The sequence below is a fragment of the Oncorhynchus tshawytscha genome, linkage group LG01, assembly GCF_018296145.1.
Source record: "Oncorhynchus tshawytscha isolate Ot180627B linkage group LG01, Otsh_v2.0, whole genome shotgun sequence".
NCBI lineage: Eukaryota > Metazoa > Chordata > Actinopteri > Salmoniformes > Salmonidae > Oncorhynchus > Oncorhynchus tshawytscha.
In genome coordinates this window covers 10,389,178-10,410,809 of record NC_056429.1, presented here as the reverse complement: position 1 = coordinate 10,410,809, position 21,632 = coordinate 10,389,178, and the positions used below count along the sequence as shown (strand labels likewise).

The window sequence follows — 21,632 nt, the reverse complement described above, 5'->3', positions numbered from 1 at the left end:
GGTGGGGAGGTTGTGTGAGAATGGGGAGGCAGGGAGAATGTGTGAGAATGGGGAGGCATGGGGAGGTTGTGTGAGTATGGGGAGATGGGGAGGTTGTGTGAGTATGTGGAGGGGGGGAGGTTATGTGAGCATGGGGAGGTTGTGTGAGTATGGGGAGGTGGGGAGGTTGTGTGAGTATGTGGAGGCGGGGAGGTTGTGTGAGTATGGAGCGGTGGGGAGGTTGTGTGAGTATGGGGAGGTTGTGTGAGTATGGGGAGGTTGTGGGGAGTATTGACGGGGAGGTTGTGTGAGTATGGGGAGGTTGTGTGAGTATGGGGAGGTGGGGGGAGGTTTTGTGAGTATGGGGTGGTGGGGAGGTTGTGTGAGTATGGGGAGGTGGGGAGGTTGTGTGAGAATAGGGAGGCAGGGAGAATGTGTGAGAATGGGGAGGCAGGGAGGTTGTGTGAGTATGTGGATGGGGAGGTGGGGAGGTTGTGTGAGTATGTGGAGGTGGGGAGGTTGTGTGAGTATGGGCGGTGGGGAGGTTGTGTGAGTATGGGGAGGTTGTGTGAGTGAGGAGGTGGGGAGGTGGTGGGGAGGTTGTGTGAGTATGGGGAGGTGGGGAGGTTGTGTGAGAATGGGGAGGCAGGGAGAATGTGTGAGAATGGGGAGGCAGGGAGGTGTGTGTGGGGAGTATGGGGTGCTGGGGAGGTTCTGTGAGTATGTGGAGGCGGGGAGGTTGTGTGAGTATGTGGAGGCGGGAGGTTGTGTGAGTATGGAGCGGTGGGGAGATTGTGTGAGTATGGGGAGGTTGTGTGAGTATGGGTTGATGGGGAGGTTGTGTGAGTATGGGGAGGTGGGGAGGTTGTGTGAGTATGGGGAGGTGGGGAGGTTATGTGAGTATGGGGAGGTTGTGTGAGTATGGGGAGGTGGGGAGGTTGTGTGAGAATGTGGAGGCGGGGAGGTTGTGTGAGTATGGAGCGAGGGGGAGGTTGTGTGAGTATGGGGAGGTTGTGTGACTATGGGGAGGGGAGGTTGTGTGAGTATGGGGAGGTTGTGTGAGTATGGGGAGGTGGGGAGGTTGAGAATGTGAGTATGGGGAGGTTGTGTGAGTATGGGGAGGCGGGGGAGGTTTTGTGAGTATGGGGTGGTGGGGAGGTTGTGTGAGTATGGGGAGGTGGGGAGGTTGTGTGAGTATGTGGAGGCGGGGAGGTTGTGTGAGTATGGAGCGGTGGGGAGGTTGTGTGAGTATGGGGAGGTTGTGTGAGTATGGGTTGTGACTATGGGTTGGGGAGGTTGTGTGAGTATGGGGAGGTTGTGTGAGTATGGGGAGATGGGGAGGTTATGTGAGTATGGGGAGGTTGTGTGAGTATGGGGAGGTGGGGAGGTTTTGTGAGTATGGGGTGGTGGGGAGGTTGTGTGAGTATGGGGAGGTGGGGAGGTTGTGTGAGTATGTGGAGGCGGGAGGTTGTGTGAGTATGGAGCGGTGGGGAGGTTGTGTGAGTATGGGGAGGTTGTGTGAGTATGGGTTGACGGGGAGGTTGTGTGAGTATGGGGAGGTTGTGTGAGTATGGGGAGATGGGGAGGTTATGTGAGTATGGGGAGGTTGTGTGAGTATGGGGAGGTGGGGAGGTTTTGTGAGTATGGGGTGGTGGGGAGGTTGTGTGAGTATGGGGAGGTGGGGAGGTTGTGTGAGAATGGGGAGGCAGGGAGAATGTGTGAGAATGGGGAGGCAGGGAGGTTGTGTGAGTATGGGGAGATGGGGAGGTTGTGTGAGTATGTGGAGGCGGGGAGGTTATGTGAGTATGGGGAGGTTGTGTGAGTATGGGGAGGTGGGGAGGTTGTGTGAGTATGGGGAGGTTGTGTGAGTATGGGGAGGTTGTGTGAGTATGGGGAGATTGTGTGAGTATGGGTTGACGGGGAGGTTGTGTGAGTATGGGGAGGTTGTGTGAGTATGGGGGAGGTGGGGAGGTTTTGTGAGTATGGGGTGGTGGGGAGGTTGTGTGAGTATGGGGAGGTGGGGAGGTTGTGTGAGAATGGGGAGGCAGGAGAATGTGTGAGAATGGGGAGGCAGGGAGGTTGTGTGAGTATGGGGAGATGGGGAGGTTGTGTGAGTATGTGGAGGCGGGGAGGTTATGTGAGTATGGGGAGGTTGTGTGAGTATGGGGAGGTGGGGAGGTTGTGTGAGTATGTGGAGGCGGGGAGGTTGTGTGAGTATGGAGCGGTGGGGAGGTTGTGTGAGTATGGGGAGGTTGTGTGAGTATGGGTTGACGGGGAGGTTGTGTGAGTATGTGGAGGCGGGGAGGTTATGTGAGTATGGGGAGGTTGTGTGAGAATGGGGAGGCAGGGAGAATGTGTGAGAATGGGGAGGCAGGGAGGTTGTGTGAGTATGGGGAGATGGGGAGGTTGTGTGAGTATGTGGAGGCGGGGAGGTTATGTGAGTATGGGGAGGTTGTGTGAGTATGGGGAGGTGGGGAGGTTGTGTGAGTATGGGGAGGTGGGGAGGTTGTGTGAGTATGTGGAGGCGGGGAGGTTGTGTGAGTATGGGGAGGTGGGGAGGTTGTGTGAGTATGGAGCGGTGGGGAGGTTGTGTGAGTATGGGGAGGTTGTGTGAGTATGGGTTGACGGGGAGGTTGTGTGAGAATGGGGAGGCAGGGAGAATGTGTGAGAATGGGGAGGCAGGGAGGTTGTGTGAGTATGGGGAGGTGGGGAGGTTGTGTGAGTATGTGGAGGCGGGGAGGTTGTGTGAGTATGGGGAGGTGGGGAGGTTGTGTGAGTATGTGGAGGCGGGGAGGTTGTGTGAGTATGGGGAGGTGGGGAGGTTGTGTGAGAATGGGGAGGCGGGGAGGTTGTGTGAGTATGGGGAAGTGGGGAGGTTGTGTGAGTATGGAGCGGTGGGGAGGTTGTGTGAGTATGGAGCGGTGGGGAGGTTGTGTGAGTATGGGGTGACGGGGAGGTTGTGTGAGTATGGGGAGGTGGGGAGGTGGGGAGGTTGTGTGAGTATGGGGAGGTGGGGAGGTTATGTGAGTATGGGGTGACGGGGAGGTTGTGTGAGTACGGAGCACCAGAGGTCTGAGGTGAGGAAAGGCTATTCATAGTAAAGCTAAGTAAACAATTGTAGGTTTTACTTTGTATCAGCATTTAGAAGTAATACAATTACTGTAAGACCGAAGTCCCACAGTCTAGACTCAAGAGATACCTGGTCACTCACCTTTCAAAGTTGAAGTCAATGGACGAGTCTCTGGCCTGCAGGATTGCCCAGAGACCCCAGAAGAAATTGGAGACCTGTGAATAGGTTTGTGAGAAGGAGGAGGGTCATGCCTTGTTCAGGGTTGTTCTCATCTTGACATGTACTTGATGTCCTCTTCTGTATAAATCTAATGCTTAACCCTGTCGCTAGGTTTAAAAAATATTTCTTATTGTTAAATATAATTCAGAATCCTGTCTTTCTCATAGGGATACTTCTGGATTTTGACCATGGAGCCCTTAATCTATTTCCCCAACGCAGATCAACTCGTGGATGTCTCTGCGTGCAGTTTGAAGGAAGTAGCTAACTAGACATTTACATTTTTCTCATTTAGCAGACACTTATCCAGAGGGACTTATAGGAGCATTTAGGGTTAAGTGCCTTGCTTAAGGGCACATTGACAAATTTTCACTTAGTCAGCTCGGGGATTTGAACCAGCAACCTTTCAGTTACTGGTCCAATGCTCTTAAATGCTAGGCTACCTGCCACAACTACGCTAGCGTTAGCGTAATTTCTAACTAGCTTTAGCACAATGACTGGAAGTTTACGGTATCAGCTAGCATGTTAGTAGATACCATAACTTCATGTCATTGCGCTAACAGTAGTTAGCATTGGCTCGCAAAAGTACCTCTAACTTCCGTCATACTGGTTGCAGAGACATACAAATGGTATCCATGAGTTCATCTGAGTCTGGGGGAGTATCCCTTTAAAGTTCAGTGAGATTGAAGTGCCCACTAAGTGGTCGTATCGAGACACTGTAGCCTGCAAAGAGCTGGTGTTTCAGACCCCAGAAAACCATTACAATTCCTCTCTGGTTATATTGTCCTGTCCTGTATGTTCCCAGAAGCCTTTGTTCCACACTGCTGTGGCTTTGAGAATGTACCTTTCATGGTGCAATATTGTGTGCTACATGACTAAAATAGACTGATGTTGGATCTTAACTTCACTAATATTGTCGTAGAAAAATGATCCTACAGCAACAGGATTTAAACATTTAGTCCATAATGTTGCTTGATCGGTGGTTAGGCTGAACAAAAGTAGGCTACATGAAAAGTGCAATACTGTTAATGTGTATTTATTTATTTTTATTTAACTTTTATTTAACTAGGCAAGTCAGTTATGAACAAATTCTTATGTACAATGACGGCCTACCAAAAGGAAAAAGACCTCATGCATGGACAGTGGCTGGGATTAAAATATATAAAAAATATAGGACAAAACACACATCACGACATGAGAGACAACACAACACTACATAATGAGAGACCTAAGACAACAACATAGCATGGCAGCAGCACATGATAACACAGTATGGTAGCAACACAACATGACAACAACATGGTAGCAACACAACATGGCAGCAGCCCAACATGGTAGCAACACAAAACAGGGTACAAACATTATTGGGCATAGACAACAGCACAAAGGGCAAGAAGGTAGAGACAACAATACATCACGCAAAGTAGCCACAACTGTCAGTAAGTGTGTCCATGATTGAGTCTTTGGAATTGAGATAAAACAGTCCAGTTTGAGTGTTTGTTGCAGCTCGTTCCAGTCGCTTGCCGCAGCGAACTGAAAAGATGAGCGACCCAGGGATGTGTGTGCTTTGGGGACCTTTAACAGAATGTGACTGGCAGAACGGGTGGTTTATGTGGAGAATGAGGGCTGCAGTAAATATCTCAGATGGGGGGACTGAGGCCTAAGAGGCTTTATAAATAAGAATCAACCAGTGGGTCTTGCGACGGGTATACAGAGATGACCCGTTTACAGTGGAGTATAGTGTGCAGTGATGTGTCCTATAAGGAGAATTGGTGGCAAATCTGATTGCCGAATGGTAAAGTACATCTAGCCACTCGAGAGCACCCTTACCTGCCGATCTATAGATTATTTCTCTGTAATCTAGCATGGGTAGGATGGTCATCTGAATCAGGGTTAGTTTGGCAGCTGGGGTGAAAGAGGAGCAATTACAATAGAGGAAACCAAGTCTAGATTTAACTTTAGCCTGCAGCTTTGATATGTGCTGAGAGAAGGACAGTGTACCATCTAGCCATACTCCCAAGTACTTGCTCTAGGTAGTAATCACACCTGTGGGGAGAGGGGCATTCTTCTTACCAAACCACATGACCTTTGTTTTAGAACTGTGATATAACTGTGTTAGAGTGGGTTTTCAGTGAATTTATGTAAATCACAAAGCTCATCTGCAGTTGCTGCAGCGCAGGAAAATTCTCAGCAAATGAAAGCGTTCTCAAATGAAGATCCTACCTTTCTTATGCAGTATAAGGACCTTTCTTATGCAGCGTCTCGGGCCACTCATGAAGGCAGGACAAAAACGTATACCATTGTTTTCAATGAGACATTAACGGCAAATGCCACCAAGGCTGACAGAAAATACTGTCCATTACGGCGCTGGGAAGAATTTGAAGCAAGAGTTGAAATGGAGAATTAACTAAAACAATAACCGTGTAACACATTTAAAAAATATATTCTCACGATATGTTTAGTAACATTACCTAGAGTCTTGGTAAGAAAGTGCTATACGTTTTGTACACGTTTCGTCAATTTTGACATCTTTAAACTAGAAAATTAACTTACATGTGAGAGTTGTATTGTGTTAGGATGTTATTTATGGCCAATTTTTTATGACAAGATTTTTGGTACCCATAATCCACAAGTACATTTTTTCGATTTCCCTGTGTTTTTCTTCTTAAGAAAAAGGGCAAATGTGTAATGCTCATATTGAATTGTTCCCGTACTAATGGAATTGCTCCCTTAGGTCAACGGCACTCCATGCCTCCATACATTTCTGTTGTCATCCACCCTAATAGTAATTATCCACGGTGGGACCACTAATAATTTCCCAACGAGTTCCAGGCGGACCTCTGTGTTGTGGCCGAGTGATATAATCACATTTTTATTTGATAATCAAATAAAGGGCGGAATGAAATATTGGAGCAGTGTGTGGTTTCTCCTCTCCATTTTGTCCTGGCACATTTTCAACTGTAATGTCTCTCCCTAGTTCTAGATGGAGATTGAGTGCAGTTCTTCTACTGTGTTTAATAACTCCCCTCCATTAAGATGCCATTAGCCTAACGCTAAGCAGAGATGGCCAGTGACAGGGTGCCATTCAGAAAAGGCCAAAGAGGAATCATACTACAACAAGATAGGAGGGGTGACATCACAGAGTCACAGTCTTTGGCCCCTCAGTACTTGGGGGGTCCCAGAGGGGGCCAAGAGGAGGCGTAAAGAGCCCAGTGTGCCTTGGCTTACTCTGTCTCGGCTTAAGATAGGGAGAGGAGCAGTGGAGAAGCTCTCCGCCCCAGAACATTGGCAGAGAGCTACTTGTTAGTGATGCCACAGCGAAGACGATTTGTCTATCTAAGGACCCTGGGAAATATCACAACAGACCCTGCAGTACAATAGGGCATTGATATCAGTTGGACAAAGTGTGTTTCCTTTCAGTAGACCTAGGTCCTCCCATGAACTGAAATGGTAGTCTAAAGACACTGGCAAACCACAAAGATCCGGTCACATGACTAAAAACCAGAGTATGGGAGGGATATTGAGAAAGTTCTAGTCATATCCCATAATCAGATTTAAATGAAAACCAGCTAAGCCAAACTTTTCTTTCGTGATTGTTTTGATAAACAAGCATATCCACCATCTCTATGCCAGACTTAACTTGGACAGGAAACTTGACTTACCCATTCATTGTCAATGAGGGACTTCTCCCACTTCATCAAGCCAGAGTTCTTGGTTTGTCACAGAAATCTGATTTCAATCAACAATATGTTATCGCTGCTCTTATTCATTTCCAGGCATGTTTTTTTTCTTCCCTTCCACGTTTTGGCTGAAGCAGAGTTATTTTAAAAAGAAAAGGCTTACTCACCATTTCTGGGCTATTTTGAGAGACATCAACACTACCCCCACAAATTACTAAAACAATCCTGCGTATTGTGTCCACTTATGAAAGCACCATTAGTTTAGTCCAGCAGCACTTGAGCCACCAAAGACCGAAAATTGTGGTTGTTAAAAAACACATCTTGGCTGCTGTCTGTCATTTTTCTTGCAGTGGTTTCAAATCAACTCCAATAGAGTATGTCAAAATGCAGCGGTAAGTGGATCATACAGAGTGGATGGGACTTCGGTTTTTGGAAATATGGACCCGTAAAAGGACATTGTTTGATGTGAATTGAAATATTGTATCTTGCCAGTGCTCATTACTATAGTGAAAGGCAGGCACCCCTGCACAAGACTACTTTTGGTCTCTTTATCGACAAACACCCACATTAAAATGGAGATCAGCCAATGACTTTATATCCTGTAAATTTCACACAGAGAAATAAAATTGAATCAGAAAGTGAATCAGAAAGTATAGTATTAACTTACATACAGTATTTACTTAGACTGTGGTGAAATATCAATGTCGTAGGCCAGGTTAATGGGTGCTGTGGTGAAATATCAATGCCGTATGCCAGGTTAATGGGTGCTGTGGTGAAATATCAATGCCGTATGCCAGGTTAATGGGTGCTGTGGTGAAATATCAATGCCGTAGGCCAGGTTAATGGGTGCTGTGGTGAAATATCAATGCCTTAGGGCAGGTTAATGGGTGCTGTGGTTAAATATCAATGTCGTAGGCCAGGTTATTGGGTGCTGTGGTGCAATATCAATGTTGTAGGCCAGGTTAATGGGTTCTGTGGTGAAATATCAATGCCGTAGGCCAGGTTAATGGGTGCTGTGGTGAAATACCAATGCCGTAGGCCAGGTTAATGGGTGCTGTGGTTAAATATCAATGTAGGCCAGGTAGGCCAGGTTAATGGGTGCTGTGGTGAAATATCAATGTCGTAGGCCAGGTTATTGGGTGCTGTGGTGCAATATCAATGTTGTAGGCCAGGTTAATGGGTTCTGTGGTGAAATATCAATGCCGTAGGCCAGGTTAATGGGTGCTGCGCCAGTGTCTCTCAGCAGTGAGAACTTGCAGCTCCTGACCCTCTCATCCTGTAACTGTGGCTCCTAGCCCCACACTGTGCTTGTAGCTCTCCAGGTAAGCAGTCAACCAGTCCCTCTGCAGTTCAGGACTGGGATATAGGCTGTAGTCAATGCCTTTCACACCTTGGGGACGTATCAAACACACAGACACAATTAATGAGAACCTGTCAAACCAATCAGGCTGGATGATACAGCAACAACATGGGTCAGAAACCCTTGTACCAGTCTGGAGATCTGTAACGTATCATGAGGTCCCTGGCAATTCCCAGACTTAATGTGTGTGTGTGTGTTTTAGAGAGAGTATGTGTGTGAGAGAGAGTGTGCGTGCATTTGAGATAAAAAGAGAGAGATGGAGAAGGGGAGGGGGGACTAGTGGGCCTAACTGTTTAAAAGATCACACTGTAAAACTGTGTAAAGGGAAACTTTAAAGGAAAGTTTGTCAGCGTATCTTTTGCATTCATTTGGGGTGGAGGCAAATAGCTGGATCTACACGACCAATGTTGTGGGAAATGGTTTCATCTTGACATTAGACTACTTTACAGGTAGACTACTTAGACAACTTCACATCTGACAAATGTTTATTCGAAGGTGTAATGTCCCTTTAATGTGCTTGCTTAGTTCAACGTTGAAGGCAAAATTAAATATTTGAAATACATTGAAATAAAAAAACATATTCGCTCTGATTCCCCTTTTGTGAGATTCACCTCAGAAATAAACTGTAAACTGAAGGAACGCACCTGCAAACTCATTGAAGTGGTTGCCTATGTCGAAGGCCTGTTAGTTATCATCAGCATACTCATAGTCAATGAATCTCACCATGCCTAAAGGAGAAGAGAGAAACGTACGGTTCATACAGATGATTGCAATGACACGTACACATTAGTAAACTGTTCTGTAGCACCTCAGCAATATGATTATTACTCTATCAGACCTAGGTTGCAATTACTTGACAAATATAGTCAAATACTTGGCCTGTTTGAGCATGCCTGGCTTAATAAACCAATAGAAAAGTCCCAAAACTGCAAACACCACCCACTAGGCAGACAAGCAAAGCCTCAAAGTATTTTAATGATTTTTTCAAATATTTGAAACCCAGTACTGTACCCTATGTAGAGGTAACTGCCAAAATAAAGGAAACACTTGAGTAAATGAGGGATACAAAGTATATTGAAAGCAAGTCCCTGAGTTAATTAAGCAATTAACATCCCATCATGCTTAGGGCCATGTACAAAAACGCCCAGTTGCCCAATATTTTGGCTACCATGGCTAGAAGAAGAGATCTTGAAGCTCCCGAGTGGGGCAGCGGTCTAAGACACTGCGTCTCAGTGCCAGACACCCTGGTTCTGTTCCAGGCTGTATCACAACCGGCCATGATTGAGAGTACTGTAGGGCAGCGCACAATTGGTCCAGCGTCGTCTGGATTTGGCCGGTGCAGGCCGTAAATGTGAATTTGTTCTTAACTGATTTGCCTACTTAAATAAAGGTTAAATAAAAATAATTATAATAATCTCAGTGACTTCGAAAGAGGAGTTTCAAAAGGAGAATTGTGTGTGTGTGAGTGTGTGTGTCACAGGAGTTTGGTGGCACGTTAATTGGGCACATGGTAATGACTGGAGTGGAATAAGGGCTGAACTGCCTATTAAGACACTTTATGTCGGTGTTTCCCTTATTTTGGCAGTTATCTGTATGCCGCTATAATTGATAGTGTGCTCTGAAAGCTTTAATAGTCAATTCCTCAATAGGATACAATAAAACATTTTTTTTAATGAAACAATTTTCCACTATATTATGTTCTGATATGTATGATTAGTTCAGATATCATATTATTTTATTTTGTGCTTTACTGTTACAACAACAAAGTCCCTGAAAAACTTCAGAGAAACATTAATAATGTATTCATTATAATGGTTTTCCATACATTAATCATAACAATGACCAAGGCCGTACGTCTGCACATAAGGGCATAATGAAATGACATAATGACATAATGAAATGACAAGAGGATTAAGATAATAGGGTATAGATTTATTATTCATAGCAAAAGAAAGGAAAGATGTGACCGTTTTGTGAACCACATTTTGTCAAAGTGTTAAAATGGAACATGTCTTACAATTGGACCATTTCATTGAAATAAGTTCAATCAAAGGGACATCCAAGTTATTGAGACTAAAACATGGCAATCTTGTATTCTTACTGACTCTGATGGTATATTGCATCAGAATGGCAGAACAAACGCTATAACCAATCGGTTCAGTAGTAATGAATCCACTTATTCTTCATACTGCGGCGCTTTTTTAAATGATCACATGAACTCGCTTGGAACACTTTTTATGTCAGCCTTGCAGCTCAAATTCCAGACACTAAGACCCATCATCCACCCTCTTTGTAGTCATAGATGATGTTTTTAGTCAGGAGGTCGTTGTGACAAAACACGGTCGTCGAGCCGATCAGAGAGAGGTGTCTTTTCAACGTCTCCATTTCATCTTTCAGGGATTCGATGGGAACTCTTTCAGGGTTTCGATGGGAAATCTTTCAGGGTTTCGATGGGAACTCTTTCAGGGTTTCGATGGGAACACTTTCAGGGTTTCGATGGGAACTCTTTCAGGGTTTCGATGGGAACTCTTTCAGGGTTTCGATGCTGGGGAACTCTTTCAGGGTTTCGATGGGAACTCTTTCAGGGTTTCGATGCTGGGGAACTCTTTCAGGGTTTCGATGGGAACTCTTTCAGGGTTTCGATGCTGGGGAACTCTTTCAGGGTTTCGATGGGAACTCTTTCAGGGTTTCAATGCTGGGGAACTCTTTCAGGGTTTCGATGGGAAATCTTTCAGGGTTTCGATGGGAACTCTTTCAGGGTTTCGATGGGAACTCTTTCAGGGTTTCAATGCTGGGGAACTCTTTCAGGGTTTCGATGGGAACTCTTTCAGGGTTTCGATGCTGGGGAACTCTTTCAGGGTTTCGATGGGAACTCTTTCAGGGTTTCGATGGGAACTCTTTCAGGGTTTCGATGGGAACTCTTTCAGGGTTTCGATGAGAACTCTTTCAGGGTTTCGATGGGAACTCTTTCAGGGTTTCGATGCTGGGGAACTCTTTCAGGGTTTCGATGGGAACTCTTTCAGGGTTTCGATGGGAACTCTTTCAGGGTTTCGATGGGAACTCTTTCAGGGTTTCGATGCTGGGGAACTCTTTCAGGGTTTCGATGGGAACTCTTTCAGGGTTTCGATGGGAACTCTTTCAGGGTTTCGATGCTGGGGAACTCTTTCAGGGTTTCGATGGGAACTCTTTCAGGGTTTCGATGGGAACTCTTTCAGGGTTTCGATGGGAACTCTTTCAGGGTTTCGATGAGAACTCTTTCAGGGTTTCGATGGGAACTCTTTCAGGGTTTCGATGGGGAACTCTTTCAGGGTTTCGATGGGAACTCTTTCAGGGTTTCGATGGGAACTCTTTCAGGGTTTCGATGCTGGGGAACTCTTTCAGGGTTTCGATGGGAACTCTTTCAGGGTTTCGATGGGAACTCTTTCAGGGTTTCGATGCTGGGGAATTCTTTCAGGGTTTCGATGCTGGGGAATTCTTTCAGGGTTTCATGAGAACTCTTTCAGGGTTTCGATGGGAACTCTTTCAGGGTTTCGATGCTGGGGAACTCTTTCAGGGTTTCGATGCTGGGAACTCTTTCAGGGTTTCGATGCTGGGGAACTCTTTCAGGGTTCAATGCTGGGAACTCTTTCAGGGTTTCGATGGGAACTCTTTCAGGGTTTTGATGGGAACTCTTTCAGGGTTTCGATGGGAACTCTTTCAGGGTTTCGATGGGAACTCTTTCAGGGTTTCGATGGGAACTCTTTCAGCAGCTTGGAACTATGTGGACCAAAAAAAATGACAAAATAACTGTTACGTATTGCAGGCACTGAAAGTATCAGTATCACATTCAAATAGTATTAGCACATTCAAATTGATCTCATGCTATAATGCATGCTGTGTTTAATTAGCTGTTTAGTAGGTATTTATCGTCTTTATGGTCTTTTTCATATTTGAATAACTTCCAAATACACTTTCAAAAACAAATAGACTATGTCTCCATTGGAGAAAATGCAGAGAACCCCTAGATGAAGGGAGGTATAATATACTGTATGGAATAAAGTACTACAGATGGTCTGCAGTAAATATACACGTTTATAAGGAATAGGGTGGAATCATATTACTCAGACATCGACGCCTGCTGCATGTGATAGGGGCTACAGCCCATTACGGATTATAATGGAACACCCAGCCGTGATCTGCCCAGCGAGGCCTCTCTACCAGACAAACTCAATGCATTTTATGCACGCTTTGAAAACAACAACATTGAGCAGGGTGTGAGGGCCGTCACCTGCCTAGAGGACTGGTTGATCTCGCTCTCCGAGGCAGATGTGAGAAGGGTCTTTAACTAGGTCAATACCCACAAGGCTGCAGTATTCTAGGGTGCGTTCTCAGAGCTTGCGCAGAACAGCTGGCAGGTAAATAGGTAAATAAGAATTTGTTCTTAACTGACTTGCCTTGTTAAATAAAGGCCAAATAAAAAAAGATTCACAGTAATTGTCTACCTCTCCTTGTCCCAGTCTGTAATCCCTACATGTTTTAAGATAACCACAATCATTCCTGCTCCAAATAACTCTAAGGCTTCATGCCACAATGACTACCACACCGTAGCACTCACTTCTGTAATCATGAAATGCATTGAGAGCCTGGTTATGGCACACATTAACTCCTCCATCCCAGCCAACCTAGACCCACTCCAGTTTGCATACTGCCCCAACAGATCCATAGACAACGCAATCTCAATTGCTCTCTACACTACCCTCACCCACCTAGATAAGAGATATACCTATGTGAGAATGCTGTTCATTAACAACAGCTCAGCGTTCAACACCGTTGTCCCCTCCAAGCTCGTCACCAAACTTAGGACTATGGGTCTGAACACCACCTCCCTATGCAACTGGATCCTACAGAGGGCTGTGCGGACAGCCCAGTACATCACTGGGGCTGAGCTCCCTATTCAGGACCTCTATATCAGGTCATGTGAAAAGAAGGCCTTGAAAATCTTCAGACTCCAACCACCCAAGCCATTGACTATTTTCTCTGCTGCCACATGGCAAGACATACCGGTGCATCAAGTCTTACACCAACAGGCTCTTGAACAGCTTCTATCCCAAAGCAATACGACTGATAGATAGTCCGTGTAGCTATTTTGTTAGCTATCTGAATCCATCTTGTTACTTTATTGACCTTTTATTTCAATCTTTTCACTGTCCCTATGCACACACAGACACAGACACACACACACACACACACACACACACACACACACACACACACACACACACACACACACACACACACACACACACACACACACACACACACACACACACACACACACACACTGTCACTAGTCACCTTACCCCTATACATATACCCCTATACTACCTCCATCATATACCCCTATACTACCTCCATCACTCCAGTACCCCTGTCACCTTACCCCTATACATATACCCCTATACTACCTCCATCACTCCAGTATTACTGTCACCTTACCCCTATACATATACCCCTATACTACCTCCATCACTCCAGTACCCCTGTCACCTTACCCCTATACATATACCCCTATACTACCTCCATCACTCCAGTACCCCTGTCACCTTACCCCTATACATATACCCCTATACTACCTCCATCACTCCAGTATCCCTGTCACCTTACCCCTATACATATACCCCTATACTACCTCCATCACTCCAGTATTCCTGCACATGTAACTATGGTATTGGAACATTTTTTAAATAATATTTCCTGTATATAGTATGCTTACTTGCTTACTTTATTGTGCCTTCAAGAATTTCCACCTCTGACTGGATACTGACATTTTCAAAAAACAAATTTTACAGGTATATTGGAAATATTTCCATGTTTCAAGTTACTTGTATAACACCCAGGCCATGTGGGCCATTAATCAACCAGTAGTCTCACAGTGAAAATGACTTAAATAAAGTCCATGATTTCCTGTGCCTACAAAGACTAGAAGAGGAAAACGTCTGGCCCGGTATTTTATTCTATCAGGGGGAGAACTACTTCTTAATGCAGTAGTTCACCAACCTGTAGATGCATTCTCCAGGCCTGCATGCGTTTACAGCAACACAAGTTGTTTATGACACCAGACAGCACACCATATCATCTGGAGAGGTTACATGCTATTTACAATCTCTTGTTTTTCCTTCTTGGGACAGCTCTATCAATCAACAAAGGTCTTATTTTCACGGACGGTACTTGAAAACAAATTCACCTGCGAAATGCTGTGTAAGCATTGTACCGTTCTGATGAATTTTTGTGTCTCCTTTCAATTGGCCCCCCAAAAATATTTAATTTAAACACTGTTATACCTATTTATGCAAGGAGACATACAGTTGTGGTGTTATTATACACAGTTGTCGACATAATTTAGTGAGGTCTGTTAGGAACGTACAATAAATGCAGTAACCTAGGCCGTTGTTTACAGTCATGATTAGAGGTCTCTTCTCCCCTCCTACAGCCTCCTTCACTACTTCCTCAGCCGCACACGCTTATTTGGATGGAAGAGTATCTCATTCTGCTCTGTTCCATCGTTTTTTTAGTTGTGGTTGCAAAATGGACACTTTGCTCATCACTCATAAAGGCTTTTGGCCCTATTCACTGAAAACTGGTATCTGGATTTCTGGGATATATTGTGACATAGTTTTGTTGTAGCATGCATTCTTGTCTTTTCAGAATAACCTTGTTTTTTGTTTATTTTTTACTTTCCCCAGAACTCAAGTTTTGCTTAGAAAAATGGCATAGTACAGAATAAATAGTTGTATTATATTAGTATTTCTTTCATATATTAGCTCTTGATAGGATATTTATTTATATCATCAATATTCATGAAAATATGTAATATTAAATGTGGTTTACAAATTCCATATCTCTTTAAAATGCATACTCATTTTTAATTCTGTTTGCAGAATAACTGTTCATATGAAAACGAATGTTTGTTCAAAGGCTCAATCCTCAGTGAAACTTACATGATTCATTCCTATCAACTATTCTATATATGTATAAACAAGCTCCCAAGCATTTCACATCGTAACACCACTCTGCTATCTGGACTTTCTCCCCCTTCTCTTGCCCAGTGCCTTTCAGATGCAGGCGGTCGTGGAGGACGATGCTCGCCTCCCGGCTCCCCCTCCTCTCATGTCTCTCAGTGAAGTCTGTTTCTAGAGAGCTAGCTACTACAGCAATTAGAGGAATTTCCTCCTCTGGCGGCTCATTATCAATGTGCCTTATTTACATCTGATTACCAGCTCCAGTGGAGCAGCAGTGATTATGGCAGTATTGTGTGGTTTGTGTTGAGTGTTAAATGGGAGAATTAGCGGGAGGGCTTTGAGCAGAGCAGGAGGCTGCTCTCCCGGTTTCCACGCTTTCCTCGGAAAGTGCAGCTGTACTGTGTCTTTCTTTTCCTGCGTTCCTCCCCTCTCATGTTCTCTCCTGTCCGGCTCTGTCCTGTTAGGTCCTCTCCCCTCCTCTCCTGTTAGCTCCTCTCCCCTTCTCTCCTGTTCGGTACTCTTCCCCCCCTCTCCTCAACACCACAGATGTATCTCCTCTCCTTTCTCTTCTCTGCCTCCCACCCCAGTGGGTGACTATCTGATTCAGACAGAGGAGCTCTTCAGCAGGTGCACCCACTCTCCTGCTCCCCCTCTCCCCACGTTTCCTCGGAAGACACTCTCTCACAAGCACTCATACATTGCCCAAGTATAAAAGTCTCTCTGATGCTTTTGTGTGTTGACTGGTTCTCACCCTGTCCTTCTGTTGCTCTCTTTAGATACACAGCAAATTGGACAGTGTTGATTTTTCAGTGTAACATTTCTTAGGTTGACTCAGGTGTTAAATGAACTCTGTAAGTGAAAATGTATTAATATTTAATATATATTTAATAGTAATATTAAATTAACACAGTGGTGTAAAATAACCCCAGTCTTGGTGCTACTAACCAGTGGTACTAACCAGTGTTTCCCAGCATGCTCTATTGCTTGTTGATTTTTAGAATCTCTGTTTTTGCATGATTGATTAATTAATCGTATGCTCCTCAACTATAAATAACATAAATGTGTCTAACCTAATCAAATCTTTTAATTGGACTTATTGCACCCAGGTACCGAAATTGGTTGGTTGTTGTTCCAGTTTAAATGGTTTAGGTATTCTCCTGTCTTACTCTTCAAAACCTAGCATTCATTCTGAATGCAGGTTGTGGGTGAACAAAAATTGAAATGTTGGATATCCCCACTCTGGCTGGATTCCAATAAGAATCACACATCACTTTTCAAGCCAGCATAATGTGACTTGCAGGCCTGATGTGCCCTGTAAACCATGAGTTTCATGCCACTATATTAGGGTAAAACTAGGGCCTTAAAATGAGGGCTTATGGAATACTGGTAGTATTGTGTGGAATAATTACAATTTTATGATAACATATTTGCTTAGGATCTCACTTGGTGATGGCCAGAGGCTTGAAAACGGATGAATGCAACAACCATGTCTCTGTCACTAACTCCCCTTTCAGACATATGGAATGTGGCGCCTTGAAGCACCTCGGCTACAGCATGTTTGTTTGTCTGAAAGGGTACAGCTTTTAAAAAGCCGCCATGAAACCTTCTCTGGATATAGTTTTGAAGCGCCACTGAACAGGCATTTAACTTGTCTGTAGTGGCGGCAACTTCTGGTTGAACTGTCAATGAAATGATCTCAAGATACCTGTGTGCAGCCTGCCTGCATGCAGACCACTCGCCTCGAAGAAAAGTAATTTGAAGTCTGTTAAATACAATGACTTACCAATACATTTAGTAGAGAGAAGACATCTACCCTACAATTAAAAAACAACACAGAGAAACAATACCTAATATTCTTTACAGAATTATTCTGTCTCTAAAGGGACAGAAGCCACACTTAAATGTTAAACAAATTGTCTGAAAGGTTATCAATTATTGCTTTTGAAAGGGTATAACATATACAATCATGGGTGGTAATGCTACAATTCACTCGAAAAGCAAGGCATTCTGGGAAATACACAAATAACACTTTACACTAAGCATTGTGTAATTGTAACACTAAAAAATGTGGACCCGTATAGACACTGGAACAGTGTTACATTTAACATGGTCATTGTTGAGTTAACACTGTAGAATTAGCTGTGTACGAAACAACATGCATACACACATTCAAAGCAATCAAATGTATGTTTTATGGATTATTGACCTGTAAAAGCCAATACATTTCAATAATTTATTGTATAAATTGAACACCTTTCAATGAGAGATGTAAAAATATATATATTCTTTTTTTTTACAGAAATGACCTTATATTGAGTATGATATATTTTATTTGTTCTCTCTTTGATGCTTTCTTGTCATATGAATTTCATTTTGAGACTTTTAAATGTAGATCGAGTGATCCAGCTTAAAAAATATATCACAATATAGCTCCATCTATTGGACTTCTGAATGTGGTGCAACTGAGATAAAGGCTGGTGTGCACTGTAAAATGAAATGTCCTTTATATAATGAAATTGCCTACAAGTTATCAATTTCGTATACATACTTGGCTGTTAACATAATCTTTAGGGCTCTATGCAATCAGTGTCACGGAAGTTCAGTACTACATTGTGATTGAAATATAAAGGTAGCATTTCCACGTAAGCGGAGACTGCATTCACTGTAAACACTGCCTATGTCAGTTCAATCGGATATTTTCTTTAAATGTCTATCGCGCAGCAATCTGTAACGGTTCAGCGATATCGATTGAATGGAGCCCTTAGTTACTTCAAAGATTCAAGAAAATTGTTTGCTTATACTCCCATTATCATATAATAATAATAGTCTCCCCCTGTGTAATGTCACATCATGACAACACTTCAGAATAGAGCTATATGGGCTGTTGCTCACAGAAAGTTAGTTGCCTGTGTCCTGTCATAGCAATGTTTAAAAAAAGACTACCAGAGACATGCTGGCTCCATCTCAGATGTATGCAGGAAGCTGCCTCTCTTATCATAAAGGTCCCAATCTCCCCATAGCAGTTGTCTATTAAATGGATGACCCAATCCATAGCTAATTGCCTTGACCTCTTGACCTCTCTCCACAAAACACAAAGAACATAATGGAACAGTCTGGTGAGATTATTTCAATCTAAAGAGCTAAAGCAGACACAGTACTTTAGGACTCTAGTTTGACTCTAGTTTGCATGGACTTCCGACCCCACAACCCTCACAGCAATCGTAAACACCACAGAACATTTGATTGATAATGGAGAGAGACAGTCCAAGGAAGCTGAGCTAATGTCTTATTTTCTTTGTTCCCCCACCTCCTCAATGGGCCAACCACTGCTTGGTGCCACATGGCAAGAAAGTGGACTGATAGCAACAGAAAAGACTGGCTAAACTAATCAGACTTCACCGTCAACACATCTCATAGAAGAAGAGGAAAGTGCAAATCTTTGCTTTACAAAAATATATTTTGCAAAATAGAAAATGTCTAAGTAGTGTTAACTCACCTCTGTGATGCTGGTGTTCTGCTCTGAGCGTGCTGGACAAGTTAGAGAAATTGTGTCATCTTCTTCCACAGAATATTCTCTGCGTGGTTATCAGATTTGAACTTGATCGAGAGGATTTTTCCCATTTCTGTCGCAATCAATCTGCAGGGGAAAAGAACTAGGATCATTTATACCATAAACTACAGATGAGACTGAGCCAAGATATTGCACACAAAAAAACTCTGGACCAGAAATAGATAGCTGCTATTTTTCCATTAAGCAATCCATTCAAACCAGATGTTGTTTCATTTAGGACCCTATTGATTGCTAGAGTGCATGGTTTGCAGAGTGTTTGTGGTGTCATGGAGCCGGTGGGCTTTTGCTACAGGCTATCAAACTGAGCAGGCTGATAGATGGAGACTGGCCCTGAGGTTTGCCCTCTGTTGTCTGGATACTATCCACTAGCATAGCTGGAGGAGTCAAACCTGCTGTCTGTACTGTAAAACATTTCCTGTATAAGCTACATGAACTTACTGGCAGAAATTGGCGAGTAAATTAAGGTCATTTATTTTACAGTGCAACTACTTTAAACAATTTAACGGGGAACATTTTACTGTAATCTAATTTACAGTATATTACTGGAATTACTCATGCAGTGACATTTTACCCAGTGTTCTTTGCATGTTTAAAAGTTTTACATTTACCTTTTGGCCATTCAGTTCTTCTCCTTAAAAAGAAGAGCTCCTTAAAAAAATGAATTAAATGTAACTAGGTAAGTCAGTCTTATTTACAACGACAGCCTATCCTGACCAAACCCTAACGACGCTGGGCCAATTGTGCGAGATGCAGTGCCTTAGACTACTGCGCCACTCAGGAGCCCTTAGCATCTTCACATCTTACAGGGCATTCAAACGAGATTGAATAAAAAGAACACATCACAGTCATGGCAAGTAAAACATTTCTCTAACCATTACTGAAAATATTGATGTAGTTAAGGTCTTCAAAATGATTGTAATTAAAACAAGATATCTTATGATATATCTCTGGATAGTGCCAATACAATACTGAGAAATTCATGGTAACATGATGCCAGAGCAATGAAGCTCAGTACAATACAGTAAAAGTGACTAATAAATTGTAAGACAATTATTTCTTTAGTATTCTACAGCAGGTTAGCTGCATACAATTGCATAGTAGAGCACATTAATGAATGCTAGGTGTTTTATATCACTTGCACTTCTAGAGGCCTAAACAAACGCTCCCAAACTGGCTGTGATTACACGGAAAAACATATAAATTAAACATGGGCAAATATTCAACCATTAAAAGTTTAAGACCCGCTACAACTCAGACCTTGTGCTTATATACGTTTAACTGTTAGAAAGCCACTACCACATATTAGTTCAATTGGTTCAGGAATCTCACTAACGGGTGCAACAAATATAGACCCTTACAAAGCACAGCTTAAAATATGTTCATTGAACCTTTATTTAACTAGGCAAGTCAGTTAAGAACAAATTATTATTTACAATGACAGCCTACTGGGGAACAGTGGGTTAACTGCCTTGTTCAAGAGTAGAACAACAGATTTCACCTTGGGGATTCAATCCAGCAACCTTTTGGTTACTGGCCCAATGCTCTAACCACTAGGTTACCTGCCTCCCCAATGAACCAACAATTCTTCCTCCTCACAAGATATTTCCCTACAATTTAACGTAATTTACAATATGCTGCAGTAAAAATATACCAAAACAGTAATACAGTACTTTATTGTTGAATTGTATTGAAAATATAATCAGCAATTTCTAAAAGTGAATATTTAAATGTATCTTACAGCATGACGACTGATTTGTGGCACTTTATATCTAAACTGACAGTGACTACAGGACATGGCCACTCAACCATCAAAGGTTGGCAACATGCTGCCGTTCTGATCCGTCAAGTTTAGAAATTAAATTATCATGGGACCACTACCATATATTACTTCAATTGGTTCAGGAATTTCACTAACGGCTGCAACAAATATAGCCCTTACAAGACGTACCTCGAAATATGTAATTGAGTGAAAAACAACAAAACCATGCACCCACTAGTGTTCAAAAAAAAGGTTTTGGACACTCCAAAAAATGTGGTATGGTACTGTATTCTGAATTACAGTAAATTACTAGCAGCAATTTACCAGTAATTTACTGTAGAGTTTCAGGACAAAGTTTGTAGAATTCCTAAAACATAGTATATTACCATATTCTGTGGGGGTACAACAAATATAGCCTTTTGCATGTCATGCCCTAAATTATGTTAATGAGCCAGAGACTCTTTCCCCGCCAACAACATTTTTTCACGATGCACCGTAATTAATACTGTAAAACATATTTACGGTATTTTACTGTACATTCTACAGTGTTTTACTGTTGCAATTTCAGAAGGGTCTTATAGTGTACTGTAAAACAAATGTACAATATTTTACTGTGCATTCTACAGTTATCTAATGTATTCAGTTTATAAAGTATGGTACTGTTAATTAATAGGGTAAGTTACTGATAAAATTACAAAAACGGCTAACAGTGTGGGTTCATAGCTGGAGGAGCCAAATCTGTTGTCTGGGTTCTGTCCACTAGCATAACTGGAGGAGCCATCAAATTGTTAAAGACATAATGGCCATATATCACTGTGTCTTGAAAAACAAACATACCCTTTACTCTGGTACCCACTGAGAAACCATCCTCCAGACCCAAATCTGAATTAGCGCCCCAACTTTACTTTGCCCGCACGCACACACACACACACACACACAATCCCTCCATTCCCTCATCCCTCCATTCCTTCATCCCCCCATTCCCTCATCCCTCCATTT

The 21,632-nt window shown here is 43.1% G+C and overlaps 1 pseudogene; it reads right to left on the bottom strand.

The window, feature by feature from the left end:
* Positions 1 to 3,186: 3,186 nt before the first annotated feature.
* On the bottom strand, positions 3,187 to 19,493 carry LOC112259011 (annotated as a pseudogene).
* Positions 19,494 to 21,632: the final 2,139 nt, after the last annotated feature.